The sequence below is a fragment of the Talpa occidentalis genome, unplaced genomic scaffold (assembly GCF_014898055.3).
Source record: "Talpa occidentalis isolate TD23 unplaced genomic scaffold, MPIMG_talOcc4v2.1 talOcc4.6, whole genome shotgun sequence".
Taxonomy (NCBI): Eukaryota; Metazoa; Chordata; class Mammalia; order Eulipotyphla; family Talpidae; genus Talpa; species Talpa occidentalis.
In genome coordinates this window covers 123,684,602-123,699,397 of record NW_023604972.1, presented here as the reverse complement: position 1 = coordinate 123,699,397, position 14,796 = coordinate 123,684,602, and the positions used below count along the sequence as shown (strand labels likewise).

General features: G+C 41.2%; 1 long non-coding RNA gene across 1 annotated transcript in view; it reads right to left on the bottom strand.

Annotated features, from left to right (window-relative positions):
* Positions 1 to 6,002: 6,002 nt before the first annotated feature.
* The window catches only part of LOC129144678 (uncharacterized), a 34,816-nt gene continuing 26,022 nt past the window's right edge, over positions 6,003 to 14,796 (bottom strand). The window contains exons 3-4 of the long non-coding RNA XR_008549097.1: positions 9,579 to 9,651; positions 6,003 to 6,023 (exon numbers count right to left, since the gene is read on the bottom strand). This is a non-coding gene — a long non-coding RNA (uncharacterized LOC129144678). The remainder of the gene's footprint in view (positions 6,024 to 9,578; positions 9,652 to 14,796) is intronic.

The window sequence follows — 14,796 nt, the reverse complement described above, 5'->3', positions numbered from 1 at the left end:
TCTGCACCAAGCATTATCACAGAGCCTGCAGAGTCAATGATGTCAGAGAGAATCCCCCCAATTCCTTGATGGGAAAGTCAATACGAACAATACATTGATCTACTTCAAACAATGAGACCTCTATGTTTTAAAGGTCATCACAGGCTATTTGCAGGAACAGGTCGCCACATCCCAAACAGGTCAATGGGAGGAGCCCTTGTGTTGCCAACAGTTTCGGTTCTGATGGGGAGTCTTGGAGTGAGCCAGCCCTGATCTCAAGATCAGGAAGGAGAGACACAAGTGCTCATTTGTGACAACTCACAGTGGGTCCTCCTCCACTTTTGTCATAGTTTGCTATGGCTGCCGTAACAAATTACCACACACTCAAGGATGCATCTTTATCATCTTGGAGGGCAGAAGTCAAAAATGGGGTAAAGTCAGGGTGCTGGGAAGACTGTCCTGAAATCTGGAAGGTCTAGGGCAGGACGCCTTTCCTCATTCTCTTCAGCTTTTAGAGACCACCTGCTTTTGTTGGATCGTGGCCCCTTCCTCTATCTTCCAAGGTGACACCATAGCATCTCCTTATACACTGCTTTTTGTTATTCTTCATTAAATTAGAGCATAAAGTTGATATTGGTAATAAAATAATACCATTAACACAAGCTCAATTGACCAGATGCCCTTGTGCCAATGTGTTTGACTTTGTTGAAATAGCACGTACAGTACAAAGTGTTTTATTTTTCTTCCCGTGTGTCTATTGACAGGTCTGCGAGTCAGGACTGTTGAGTTATTTCTGACAATCATCAGTGGTTCCATATAATGAAGCTGCCTCAGAGCCTAGTCCATCCAGTGGCCACAGTCCATCCAGGGCATCAGCAGCACAGGAATATGGCAGTGCCACAGTGACTTGACTCTGCAGACAGAAGGACCCTTGAAGAAAAATTAAATAGCTGGAGTTCCAATGTCTCGATCATTTGCAGTGTCCACATGCAGTTTCATCCAGTCAGCTGTAAGTCAGCAGTCCCGGGCACCCGGAATTCTCAAATCAAGTAAAGCATGGCCCAAGGGATTGCCAAGGGGCGGACTAAATAGTGCGTTTATCATTTAATATACTTCCCAATAATTGGCTAGGATTAGAAAATTCCAGAAAGGGAAGAGCTACAAGCAAGCTGGAAATGTTTAATTGATTTTTTCAGACCACTCCAGCTGCATTCTCCCCTGCAGGACAGCTCTCTCCTCCCTCCGCCCCAGTTCTGACATGGCCCCTGGGCTGTGTGCGTGTGGACGCTTTCTCCTTCCGGTGCAGCAGCTTACCTGTTCTCCCTCACCTGTTCTTGACTGAACTGCCTGAGGAGGAAAAGAAGGGCCTGGAAGAGGGAGAAGGAGAGCAGGAGAAGGGGAGTAGGAAGGGAAGGTGGAGGAAATGGAGAAGCGGAGGAGGGAGCAGCAGGGAGAAGGAGGTGGTGCAGTTATATACTTTTTAATATGACTATCCTTTGCCCCCAAGCCCCAATAGATAAATGTTGAGCTACTTTTAAAAATAGCCTTGATTTGAAAATCTGCCACATTGTTGGTATTCCCAGGGCTACTGTTTTTCTGCTCAGCCTCGGCTGCCCATCCCTCTTTTTTAAAGATTTATTTATTTATGCCTATAAGAACCGGGGTCCAGGCTAGATGTGTGGGAGGGTGACAGGATTCACCCGAGACAGAGTGGGGAACAGAACAGGCAGACTGACTGAAATACACTGCTGAGGGGAGCAGCAGGCGAGACAGGAGAGGTCTGCTGCGCCATGTGGGTATCTCCCTGGTTGGGAATGGAACCCACACTGCAGAGGCTGTGGACAGCTTCGCAGCGCTGCGCTCAACCCACTGCACCATCGGGGAGGCCCAGCCCAGCCCAGCCCTGCTACGAATATCTTAGTTCCTTCCTTCTGCACAACCCGAGTACAATCCTAAGGAAGGAGCCTTCACTCAGCTCCTTCATCTGCCTGGTGTTTCATGGCAGAAATGCTCCATGATTCTGTTTTCTATTTTCAACAATTCTATTTCCACCTCCATTTTTCCTTTTCTAAATCTGCCTATCAGGAATGACTTGGATTTACTGGAATCAAAATTCCCAGGCTTGCCAAAGAGATGTATTGCTCTAGCGGTTCATTGTTAGGATCTGTTCATCAGGAACTTGAGACTGAATTTCTACACATGTTTATTCCTGAGTCTGGAGTTTTTAAAAAGAATTATTTTTGTTTTTTATGACTTGGCATTGCACTGGCACATAATAACTGATGTGCAATTGTGTGATTTGGTTGATGTTACAGGCCACCATACTTGAACTGCTCGTTGATAAACAGAAACCAAAAATATGGTCATTTTCAGTTTCCTGATGTTTAATTTCTGGAGTCAGCTGTCTCTTATGCTTAGGGGCATGAAGGTGTGAACGCAATGATGAGTCTAATGTCCACAGGGACACTGCGGTGGGCAGAGCTTCCTGGCCACCATGACCCTTCCTGAGGCAGAAGACTTTCTCAGTCCAGATCCAGGCTGTGAAGTCTGTTCTTCCTCCTACATCAGCAGCTGAGACCCCGCGGAGTCTGGGAACACACACAGGCCAAAACCTTCTCTCTCCTTTCACTGGAGGGGAGACGGTGCCAAGAACTTTGGAGCAAAGGGACCTTGATGGGGTCATGGCTGACCCCACACGGTGTTATTAAAGATTGAATAACCCATTTGGCAAACATACTGATATAGAAATGTGTTCTGACGTCTTTTGGGGCTGAAGAACAATGCTACAGTGCTGGGGAGGAGGGTGGAGTTTCCCTGAAAGGAACGGACAGTTCGACCACCAATGGTCCTGGGAAGAGGTGGGAGCCTCGAGGTGGGCCGGGCCGCGGGAGGAGGGATGGCCGCTTTCCTCCACGGCCTCTGTTCAGCCGGGCCTGTGGTGGTGGCAGGTGCTGGGGGCTGCGATGTAAAGACAGATTGGAAGGGTCCAGGCTGGGGCAGGATTTTAATCCTGTCTCTGTATTGTACTTTTCCATGATTTCAGAAACAAGGAACACATGTGTGGGTGTGTGTGTGTGTACACACACACACACACACACACACACACTTCAAGTCACCTGAATTGGAAAAATAAAATCCCTGGAGCTATGGCAGATTGCATCATCTGTAAAGTGAGGAGCTAGGACATCATACACAGGGGGCTGTGGGGATTAAGTGGAATAATCCATGACTGGTACTTGCAGGTCTGCTCATTAATGGGTGTTGCTCCGCCCTCTCTGTAGTAAATCACCAGAGGGACTGGTCAGGCAACAGGGGACACATATATTATTCGAGTGCTCCCAAGAGGCTACACTGAACAACCTAGGTTAGGTGCGTAGTGGGCTAGACCAGCTCGGTTTTTGTAATGATGCTCTGTGACAGCCACATAACAACAAAGTTGCCTAGTGGTACATTTCTCAGAAGGTATCCTATTGTTAAGTGACCTGTGGCTGCATTTCTGTGGAAGCTTCTGTCTCGTGTACTCTTAGATCAGCGGTAAACATTGAGCTCCAAGCAAAAAAAAAAAAAAAAAAAAAAAAACTCAGTTCTTTGCTCCACGAACATTTTGACAAACATGCTCAGGTGTGTCACGAAGGCTCCCAGCTCTTAATTCTTGGGTTCCTCCAACATAATTGTAAAGAAACAGTGATGTGAAAAACAAAATGAGGAAATGTCAATGAGAAAGGTGCTTCAGAGATGACCTAGTGTGGTTTCACAACAGGGCATTGTTGATTTTCTGATGGAACAATTCCCTGTGGTGTGGGCTGGCCTGCTCCCTTTAGGGCAGGTAGCATTCTTGGTTCTCTTACATTTTGTGATTTCCAGAAAACTCCCCACACATTTCCAAATGCCCCAGGGTGGGAGAAAAGAATTGAGAACCATTAAAATCTCCATTTTCACTCAAGGATAGGTAGGCCCAAGGAAGTCATAAAACTGGCCAAAATTACAGAGTAAATCAAAGACAGAGAAGAAACCAACTCCTCTAGGTTAAGTCTTATTGTCTCTTTATCTGGATTAAGAAACTGTTGCGGTGGTTAAGGGTGTGCCTTGGCTCACACAGTTCAATGGCAAAGCCTGTGTTCAGCCCCAGGCCTGGTTGGCTTCAGGGCCATCCATTATGCTCCCTCCCATGATACTCATATCTTCTTAGAGATGAAGACCCCTGCACGTTCAATATTTTCTGTAGGACGTTTTCTCCACCCCCAAATCACAACTAACAGAGGGATAATCCATAGATTTTTCTACTATTTTGAAAATTTTCTAATTTTTCTTGTATTAGCGACTGTGAAAAGTGACATCTTACAGTTATAGATGAAGCAGAAATCCTTACATTTTCCCCCATTATTACCCAACCATAATTCATTTTGAATTGTGCAAATAATTAAACTTACCCAACCCTACATTCCTTCAGTATGACAAGTTCATCATGGGAGTTGTCAAACAGAGATATAAAATGTTGATGGGATATTTTACCCTAAATGTACACAAGTACTAGAGGCAAATTCTTTGAATTTATGATTGTAGAAGCAAAGAATAGTTCGATTTTGCATAGAGTGAAAGTGAATATTAAGAAGAGGGTTCTATATAGCGCCTCTCTTTATAAACTAGCACATTAACTATTTGTATCCATCTACGCAATTGGAATCTTTCTGGCTTTGGGAACTAACACATGAAATAGTTCTTTTTTATTTGAATGACCTGAGAGTTCTTTTTTTCTATAATAATCTCAGTGCTATTTGTTCATGTTTTTAATATACTTGCAAATAAGGTATAACTATAATTATAAGGATTGGTTCTACCAGTGACAATTAAAATATTTCTCATGTTGCAATGTAGATGGTCACCCAGATACCCCATAAGTATGCTGACACTAAGCTCTTAAAGATTATTTTAGAAACATAAATGCCAAATTTAAGCATTTTTGGAATGCCCTTGCATATGGTGGCATTTCTTTTCAGTTATCTGTGCGCTCTCTTTTATTTCTATGATGCTATCATTCCAAATCTAATGCAGTCATATTATTTAGAATAATTTTTAGAATTCAGAAAGTCCACACATGTAAAACTTGATTATGGTGAGTTGGCCTTTTTAAATAGAGCAGAATGTCAGTGAGTATTACTGGATCAGAAACATTTCAAAATCAATTACTGTGTTTCACAATCACTAGAAAGTAAAATCTCCACATGTGCAAATTTACTCAGACAATAGCTAGATAATTATTAGCAATTTCATAACTAGAGGAATGATCTGAATCCCAACCTCTACTCATGAATTCAATTTATATACTTTTAAAAATAATTTGATGCTTTTAAAAAGCAATATTGATAAAGATTGGAGTTTTCACCTACTTAATAGAGATTATCAAGAAATTGTAAGGTGTTTTTCCTCTTTAAATACAATATGAGACGATCAAGGACATAAATATGTATATGGAAATTTGGCACCAAGTTTACATCCAGGAATTTATAGTAGCAAACGATTGTCATAACCTTCAAAGAGTTCATCTAGGAGGCCACATGCATATTCTAAGGATGACGCCTTTGTTCCAAACCACTGTTTCTCAAGCTGGGGGTTGTGAGCCTTGCAGTGCCAGGATACAGTCTCAGATACCTGTGGGTTCTCCATAAGAACCTTTCTAAGGTAATCTCCAGAACTTCAATATCAGCATGCTAGGGGTCATCTGACTGACCACTCATGATGGAACTCTGCCAAGTATTTTTATGCCTCTGTTTACATGTGAATTTCCAACTTACCAGCATCAGATAACCAGACTTTAATTGTCACAGGTTAAGAAGAAAAGAACACAGAGGTGTTCTTTTCAAACAAAGGCCTAGTACTCACCTGGCCCTGCGGCCCCAAGGTTGGGGGTTTCCCAGGGAATCGAGAGGATGAAAGCAGAGGGAGCTTTGGGTCACCGCTGGACTCGTGGTGGCAGAGTCATGCTGAGCTCCAAGACACCTGTTGACCAGCAGCCACAGCAATGTTCGCGCTGGGCGCAGTGGCCCCTTTTCAGAAAAAAATATCATCTGTCAAGTTAATCTTATGTACACAATTTGAATTCTTATAGATTTTTGTCATTTTGCTTGAATTCCCTTTTAAAATTTGTCGTGCTGTATAATTTTACAAGTGCTACCAATCCAAGGATATTTTTATTTCCCTCTTTATGTTTGTATACATCTATGGAATGTTGCAGGGAAAAGCAATTTAAGACAACAGTAAATGATCTGTGAGAGTTTTCCTTTAAAATCTTTTATGTATTGATAGTAAAAATGGAATTTTCAGAAGCCACGCTCCCAATGTTTTTCTTTGGGAATTGTCTCGAAGGTGCATTTCTTTGAAACTTCTCAAGAGTATCAGACTCCCTCCTCCGCTCGTGGATTGCCAGGGTCGCGCATCAGACATTATGCATTTGCCTGTCTCGCATCCATGGAACCTTTTGGTTGCTTGACCCTCTATTTTCCTTCCTGGAATGTGGTCTTGGTAGAACTGCCAAACAACTCACCCAATTCCTCCTCCACCCTCATGCCCCAGCCTAGGGCTGGACAGGGAAAGCAAATGAAGTCAGGCAGACTCGCTGGAATCTGAGGCTTGAAGCAGAGTGACAGAAGCCCTGAAAATAGTTGGAGCTGATTCATCCCAATGGTGGTGGCCCAAAGAGGCTGTCAATTAGTTCCTGCTACTTTATTCCCTGTTTTTTTTTTTTTTTTTTCCCCAGATTCTGTTTTTTCCAGATTCTGTTTTTTTTTTTCCCCCTCAGATTCTGGTCAGCTGTTGCTGTAATTCTATGGGTTAACCTTACCTTTCAACAAATCCCTTCATTCCTGAACAGTTTAGCCAGTGTTGTTTCTATTCCATGCAACCATTGGTAGGGTCATAAGGAGTGAAATTTGGTGAAAAGGGTTAGTGATATGCCAGGAATTTTTTGCTTGGGATCAAGAAAATAATGTGGAAATAAAATCATATTAAGTTGGATTTATTGAGGCTCCTCATCTGGCTATGAATTCTATAAACACTACTGAAGGAAACCTTGAACTTGGTGAGTTTAGAGTCAAATATAGCTGGTTCTCTCACTTTCTAGTTATATGATATTTGAATTCTCTAAGCCTCAGTTTCCTCACAGATGAGTTGAATATAATAGCAGTATATTGTAAAGATTGAATGAAACAGGGTATATAAATGGAAAGCATTACTGTTATAAATAGACATGTTTTATGTGATGGTCATTGAACAATATGTGCTGGGGGTACAAAAATAATAAAAGAAATTAAATTTACCCATATTCATAAAAAAATCAATGCATTTGGAAGAAGTACACTGGTATTCTGCTTTGGGGGAGGGCAAGGAATTAAACACCCCTAGGGAAGGGTTTAGTTACAAGCCTTGTGAGGATGGGAATAGAAGCTATATAAGGAACGAGAAACTGGAGATTTTAGAGTGAAAGGTGATGTAATAAGATCCAGTCTGTAAAATTAGGGGGCAGTAGTCAACTGTGTTTTTTCTGATGTTATATATGGGATTATTGACTCTAGAGGCAACACTCAAGTTATAGTTTTTATTAGTTCACTTTCTACTCAGGAAACAGACCCTTGAAACAGGATTTTGGCATTGTGTTGTGTTACGCTAATAACACACAGAACACAGAGACTGTTTCCTTGACAGGGGCGAGGAGGGTATGAGACATGGCCTGAATCACTGCATGCAGTGGCATCAGAATTACTCAAATTATCACTGTGTCATATCAAGTGGTGAAGTGCAGGCGGAGGGCAGGGATAGGGGATCAAGTGGCAGGGACACTTAGTTCCTATGGTGGAGGTAGTCAAGATTTTGTTTGTCAAGATTGTGGAGTCATCTGGCTGCTTCTGAGAACCCCAGCTAGTGAAGGACAAATGAAGAACTCTGAACATAGTTTGAAGAAAACACACAGGGAAACAGAAGGCCTCCATGACAGCCTTGTGGAAGCCAAACCTTCTGTAAATAAATGCAGGATTGATATTGGTGGGGGATTAGGGTCAAGAGCTTAAACCACTAGGGTAAGGACACTGGTGGCACTTGGTTTGAAGACACTGAGCAGAGATGGACAAGATGGAAAACTTTGAGCCTGTAAATTTCCTCTTAATGTCCTTGGTAGCAGAGGAAACCCCATCGTTCTCCAAGAGAATGAGACCTCCTTTGACAAAAGTCTCTTATATGGGCCCCTGGCAATTACCTCCCAAACTAATGTCACCATTCATTGTCTGTAGACCTATGACAAGAGTTAAAACCCACAGAGTCCTGATGGGCATGTGTGAAGGCTGGTTTGGGGAGCAAGAGCTTATACACAGTTACAAGATATCACTGATCATTGTTGACAAGAATCTGAGAAATTTCCATGAGAGTGTTAGACCAAAATGGCAACATTTGAGGCTATCTTTGGGTAGATCAACATTGGAGCAATCCTTCTGGAACCCAGATTTAATGTGTTGGCTTTAGGGTGCTGAATTGGTTAATCAGAATCTGGACTCAGCCAAGGTGGGGCAGACTGTATTTCCAGGTTGCTTGGAATATGTACCCTATCCTGTGTGCTGAGCTCAAACAGCAGAGGACTCTTTGCTGACATTTTGTTTTTGGTTACCTTTGCCTAAGAACACTTGTCTAATAGTTGCCATCTGAATTAATCATGCCTTCATTTTTATGTATTTTATGATATTTTGGCATTGCTGGTGAGGGAAACACTGCCCACTGAGGGCTGGGTAATTCCTAGGGATAGCAAAGGGTGCTCCTGTAAACTTGTCTTTCATGTACATACCAACTCACCCAAAGTTAAAATCTCCAACTACCTCCTTTATCTAACGCTCATACCTCAAACCAATACCTGGCCTAAGCAGGTGTCAGACAACTGGAGACCATTCCTTCAGCTCATAGCCCTATGACATTATTTAAACTATTTAATTCTAAATTTACTCCAACATGTCCACCCTGCCTCACCCATACCCTCTTCATCAGTCTCATGATCACACATTTCCCCATGTGGTGCTGCATGACGTACACACTTTTCTTGGGAAATGTAAGCAATAAACTGTTCTTCCAAAGGCAGTTGTCTCTGTATCTGTCACCTTACCAAACCTGATTAAAATAAGTTGCAGGTACACTTTAGAACACCCTCTTTCTCTACGTAACCACAGATATTTTAAAGGTGCTGTGTGTCCCAATTCTCTGCCTGTCCACAGCATACTTCCCCAGGTCACAGCAACAGTCATGCAGGGCTGGTAGGCAGCTGCGGCTCTGGGTCACTAAGCCCTGAGGCTCTGTACACTGTGTAGACAAAGTTTTCACCCTCACCCACCCTATACTACAGAATACCCTTTGGGTATTGCAATTTTTAAAAAAATTTTCTTTAGTTTTTAAACTGCGTCTCGGTGGTTTTTCCTTGTTCAGAAGAAGAAAACAATCCATTATTTTGTTTCATCATCTTTGAATAGCTGCATGTACCAAGAGCCCCCCTGGATTTTATTGATGAAATATGTTTGCAGCCACACAGATGTAAGTTTTATAAATGCGAATCTCTCCCCAAAGCACAGTACCTGGCCATGTAAAAGATGTGTCAATCCAAGTCTCCACTTGGTGTCTATAGCTCTGGCAGCTTAAAAATAACTCCTGTTGAGAAATAAAAGAGCGCCTGTTCACAATGAGGCCGGGAAACAGGGAGTTCTAAGAAAATGGGCGATTCACTTGGGAGGGGGAAATCCAAAATAAATAGAAAGCAAGGGATTATGTATTATTAAAAAAGAATTTTCCTGCAAAATAAACCTGGTAGGTTTTTTAAAAAAATGACTTGTTTGATAAAACGTTGAATTTGAAAAATCAAGTCAAACACAATCGCTGAGTCACTGCTCTCGTGAACTGAATATAGCTGGGTGCTATCACAAAAGTATATTTCCTCCCCTCATATCAGGTCAAAGAAACTCCATCTATTGATTTATTGGTCAGCAAACAACAACTTTCTGACATCTTTTGTTGCTACAGTTTTATTGGAACACAGTCATGGTCTTTATTTATGGCTGCTCTCATCTACAATGGCAGAGCTGAGCATTTGAGATGATATTACACGGTCTGCAAAGTCAAAGATAGTCACTATCTGACCTTTCACAGAGAAAGTTTGCTAACTCTTGGTTTGGGGAAATAACTTGTTGAGTCAATAATTGTGTAAGAGATTCCAGGGACTGTTTGATTTGCCCATGTTTGCTTAGACAACTACAAATGCTGTTTCCACCTGATGAAACATCAAATGATCCACTGTCATTTTCTGAAGAATAACTTCTTTTCATTCCAGTCAATTCAGACATCTAAATGGATACATGCTAGGAATCATTCTCTTTTTCCCAGGGTGGTTGAATTCTCAACATGAAAATGTTTGTGACTCTAGGGTCCCGACTGGGAGAGTGTTACCCTCTGATAGGTGTACCTTACAAGGTGGGAAACTGGAATCAGTGCATTAGAACAGCATCACTGGTGGCATGTGGGACACTGATCAACCCTGTTTGTTGCAGTGATGCCTTTGTTAAAGCTTCCACTGCTGGTGTACTGGCATAGGATATAACATCTTGACCCCCTAGATTCTTCTGCATGTCCTGAGCACACAGGGCACAGTGTTCTGTTAAAGGGCCATGTTGCCCCCTTGCTTGAAAACGATGCCTCTGCTACTCAGCACCATATGATCTCTATATCTGGATACAAGGACAATAATTAGGGTTAAATCACCATAAAACTCAGTTGTAGAATTGACGGGTTGGCTAGGGAAGGGTGGGGTCTCCACACAGGAGGAAGAAACTCACCAACATGCAACAGCAGCTGGGAGGATATATATTTAATTGGATCCTGGGAATGTCGAATGAAGGGAAATTCTTGTAGAATATAAAAATGGAGAGTTTATCGTGAGAGCATTCTTCCATGAGACATGACTTAATGCCTTTGCAATCACCTTGGTAGATGATGACTCTCAGAAGTTTGGAGAACCGGAAGGCTCATACCAAGGACAGTAGAAATTCTGGAACTGCTAAGGCAGAGTGGAAAAACTGATCAGAAGGCGCAGAGAAGAGGGTATGGTAAGGTCAACACACAGTCCAAGGCCACAGAACCCACCAGTGATTACCACCTGGGGGAGGGCCCAGAGGACCATCACTTTTTCCATGGATGAAAGAACCCTTTGGCTAGAATGCACCAGGGCCACTGACATCCCTGTTGGTAGTTATTCCTGAGCATAGGGCTGATGACAAGAGGTGTTGATAGAGAAGTGGGCTTCCCGGTTCCAAGGGGATAATAGGATTCAAAATAATAAAGACCACAGAAACGGCTGCAGGCTGAGAAGGGGGCAGCAGAGAAGGTGCCTGAGGCCTGCAAGTGAAGGAACTAGAGGCTGAAGCTGGTCAAAGCAGCAGCTCAGGTTGAAATCCCCCTTGGGGATCCCATGGAGTTTGCAGCTCTGAAGGGAAGGAGGAGACACAGGAGAAGATGACCATCCTCAGATGGCCTTGCAGAACAGGGATGAAGTTCTGGAGAGCTTCTTGACCTTTGTATGTGATATCCAGTCAGAAATGCATGAAAAAAAAAAAACAACCCAACAAAACAACTGTTGCATAAATGGGTAGGGGATGAAGAAAGCACCACCTGTTCCATGAATTAGCATTTTTGATGCCTTCCTGGAATACGATGCTTTAGTAAAGCTTGAGTTCTATTTTTGTGAAAAGGCATTAAATGACTTCTGTATGTTATTTGTATAGTAGTAGGTTTTTCTACTTGTTGAAGAATGACAAATCTAGATTCTCTGTACAAACTTAGAGTTTATCCAAAGACGTTGTTCTGCAACCCATCCCAGGTCAAGCAGGCTCATAGTTGGTTCAGGCAGCTTAAAAGAGAACCTTGGAGCCCTTGGCATCACCCCCACAGGTTAAGGGAAACAAGCCAGCAGGGAGACAGCAACTTGGGACTCCTGAGAATCTCTATAAGTCTTTTCCTCTCTTAGCGGTTCTCCGTAGCTCTCCACCACACTCTGCCGCATGGTCCTCTGCCCCACTGGCCTCTGCAGCCGCTCTTATGGGTGCTCGGCTCAGGTGTGCTCACTTACACACGCCCACACCATCCTCCAGTGTCCGCCATCAGGCATACGCAGAAGACACAGGTGTCACTCATAGGTGCTAATGGAGGCAGGGTGGAAAAAAATTGGTAACTTCCATTTGCCCTGCAGACATAATGATTTTAACCTCATATTTCTTAGAAACATAATGGGTATATGTTATCTACTTTTCTATGCCCTTTAGCTTAAGCAATATATATCAATACTGACTTTTTGTAAAAAAATGTATCATCTTTTTTAAAGAAAGAAAAATGCTAAACACTTTTTCCCCCTAAAGCCTTTTTGAAGGCCAGGAGCTTTAGCTACAAAAGTTAGTTATTTGTAAACCATGTGACCCAGGAACCAAACTTAAAATAATCACTTCTGGCTGAGGGTTCGAACAATAAATACAGTATAATTGTTTGGGCTGCTTCTCATTTCTCTAATTAAAATTATTAGATGATAGATTTCAAGGATTTGTTGCATGTTATCAGCTTGTGTATGAATAACAATCATTTAAAAACAAAGACTGCCATGCAAAAAAATAGTATGGCACGGGCATAAACACAGGTACACAGACCAGTGGAACAGAACGGAGAGGCCAGAAATAAGCTGTTGTTTATACAGTCAACTGTCTTTTTGGTAAGGACACCAAGAACACACAGTGGGGATAGGGCTGTCTCTTTAAAACATGCTTCTGGGGAAACTGATGCCCACATGCAAGAGAAAGAAACTGGACTCTTAAACTGTTGATAATAATTAATCAAAAAATGATTCAAAACTTAAAGATAAAACCTGAAACTATAAAATGGATAAAAAAATCTCTTGACCTTGGTCTTGGCAATGATTTATTGGATAAAACACTAAAGGACAAGTAAGAAAAGCAAAATAAGTAAGCAGGGACACCAAAATAAATTGAAAAGGCAACTTACAAAACAGAGAAAATATATGCAAATCATCTGTTTGATAAAGGGTTAACATGCAAAATATGTAAGGAACTCATGCAACTAAATAGCAAACGAAAACAAAAACAAAAACAAACAAACAAAAAAACAAACCAAACCAAACCCAACAAGTGGACAAAAGACCTGAATGGACATTTTTCTAAAGAAGACATGCAAATGACCAATAGTTCCATGAAAGGGTGCTCAACACCACTACTAGGGAAATGCAATCAAAACCACAATGAGAAATCACATACTCGTTAGGATAGTTACTTCAAATGGACAAGAGATAACAAATGTTGGCAAGGACATGGGAAAAACACATCTTTATACACTGTTGGGAGGAATGTAAACTGGTACAGCTACTATGGAAAACATGTGGCAGTTCCTCAAAAAATTATAAATAGAATTACCATAAAGCCCACTAATCCCGCTCCTGGGGTCTATCCAAGAGAAACAAAATTAGTTATCTTGAGATATTTGAACTCCCAAGTTCAATGCAGATTATTCACAACAGGCAAGATATGAAAACAGCCTGTAAGTCCTTTAACATATGAAAGAATAAAGAAAATGTGGTATAAAGTAACACAGCAATGGAATATTATTCAGTCATAAAAAAGAAGGAAATACCACCAATGGCAATAACTTGGATGAAACTGGAGGGCACGATGCTTAGTGAAACAAGACAAAGACAAATACAGTATGGTATCACTTATATGTGGAATCTAGAAAAGCAACTTTCATAGGAATAGAAGGGAAAAGTAGTTAGCAGCAAACTGAGAGGGTAATGAGGGGTTGTAGGTCAAAGGGTGCAAATTTTTAGTTATAAGAAGAGTAAGTTCTGAGGATATAATATCAGCACGGTGATTAGTTAGTAACATAGTATTGTGTAATTTTAAGTTGCTAAGAGTAGATCTTAAGTGTTCTCATCCCAAAAACAAAAAATGAGATAATTTTGTGAGGTAGAATCTGTGTTAATTATCTTCATTCAGTGATAATTTTACTCTGTGTGTGTGTGTGTGTAAAGTTATCACATTATATGCTTTAAATATATGTAATCCTGTCTGCCAATTATTGCTCAACTATCAAAAAGATTGAGTTCTAAAAATCAAATATATATAAAAATGTAGATTTTTTATCTAATGGTTTTTTTTTTAAGATCTATGCATGTAACTATGAGAATAAGAAATAGCATAAAGCAATTTATATATTGGAATAACACATACATGAACAAAAAGCACTCTTTTCTGAGAACATAACCCTATCTATGGCATACACAAAGAGGATCTTATGGGAAAAAATGCAATGTAAAGAGAGCAACCAAGGGGAGAAATAATATCAATACAGGAATCTTGCAGACTGACAATCAATGGGCCAAGAGTTGAAGATATGGTTAATGAAAAAATTTGTACCTGAGGTTAGGAAAAAACTCAAAATGATTCACTAGGACATAAATGATTTGCAATTTAAGAAAATTTGTATCTTTACACACATTTGCACATGAGAAATTGCCCAAGTAGAAAGTCATTTTATGTAATCCCACAAGACTTCCAAGAACTAAAAAACAACAGGATTCAGGTTAACGATAAACCTTACTATTTTCCCCAGGTAGCTAGTAAAGGAAAAAAGAACATAAAAGTTGAAAAGAGAATATTTTTGTAGAGTGGGCGAGGAACAAAGTAGAACATTTAATGTCAAAGGAGTGACCAGCCATTGCAAGGGAACAATGTCACTTTGATACAACAA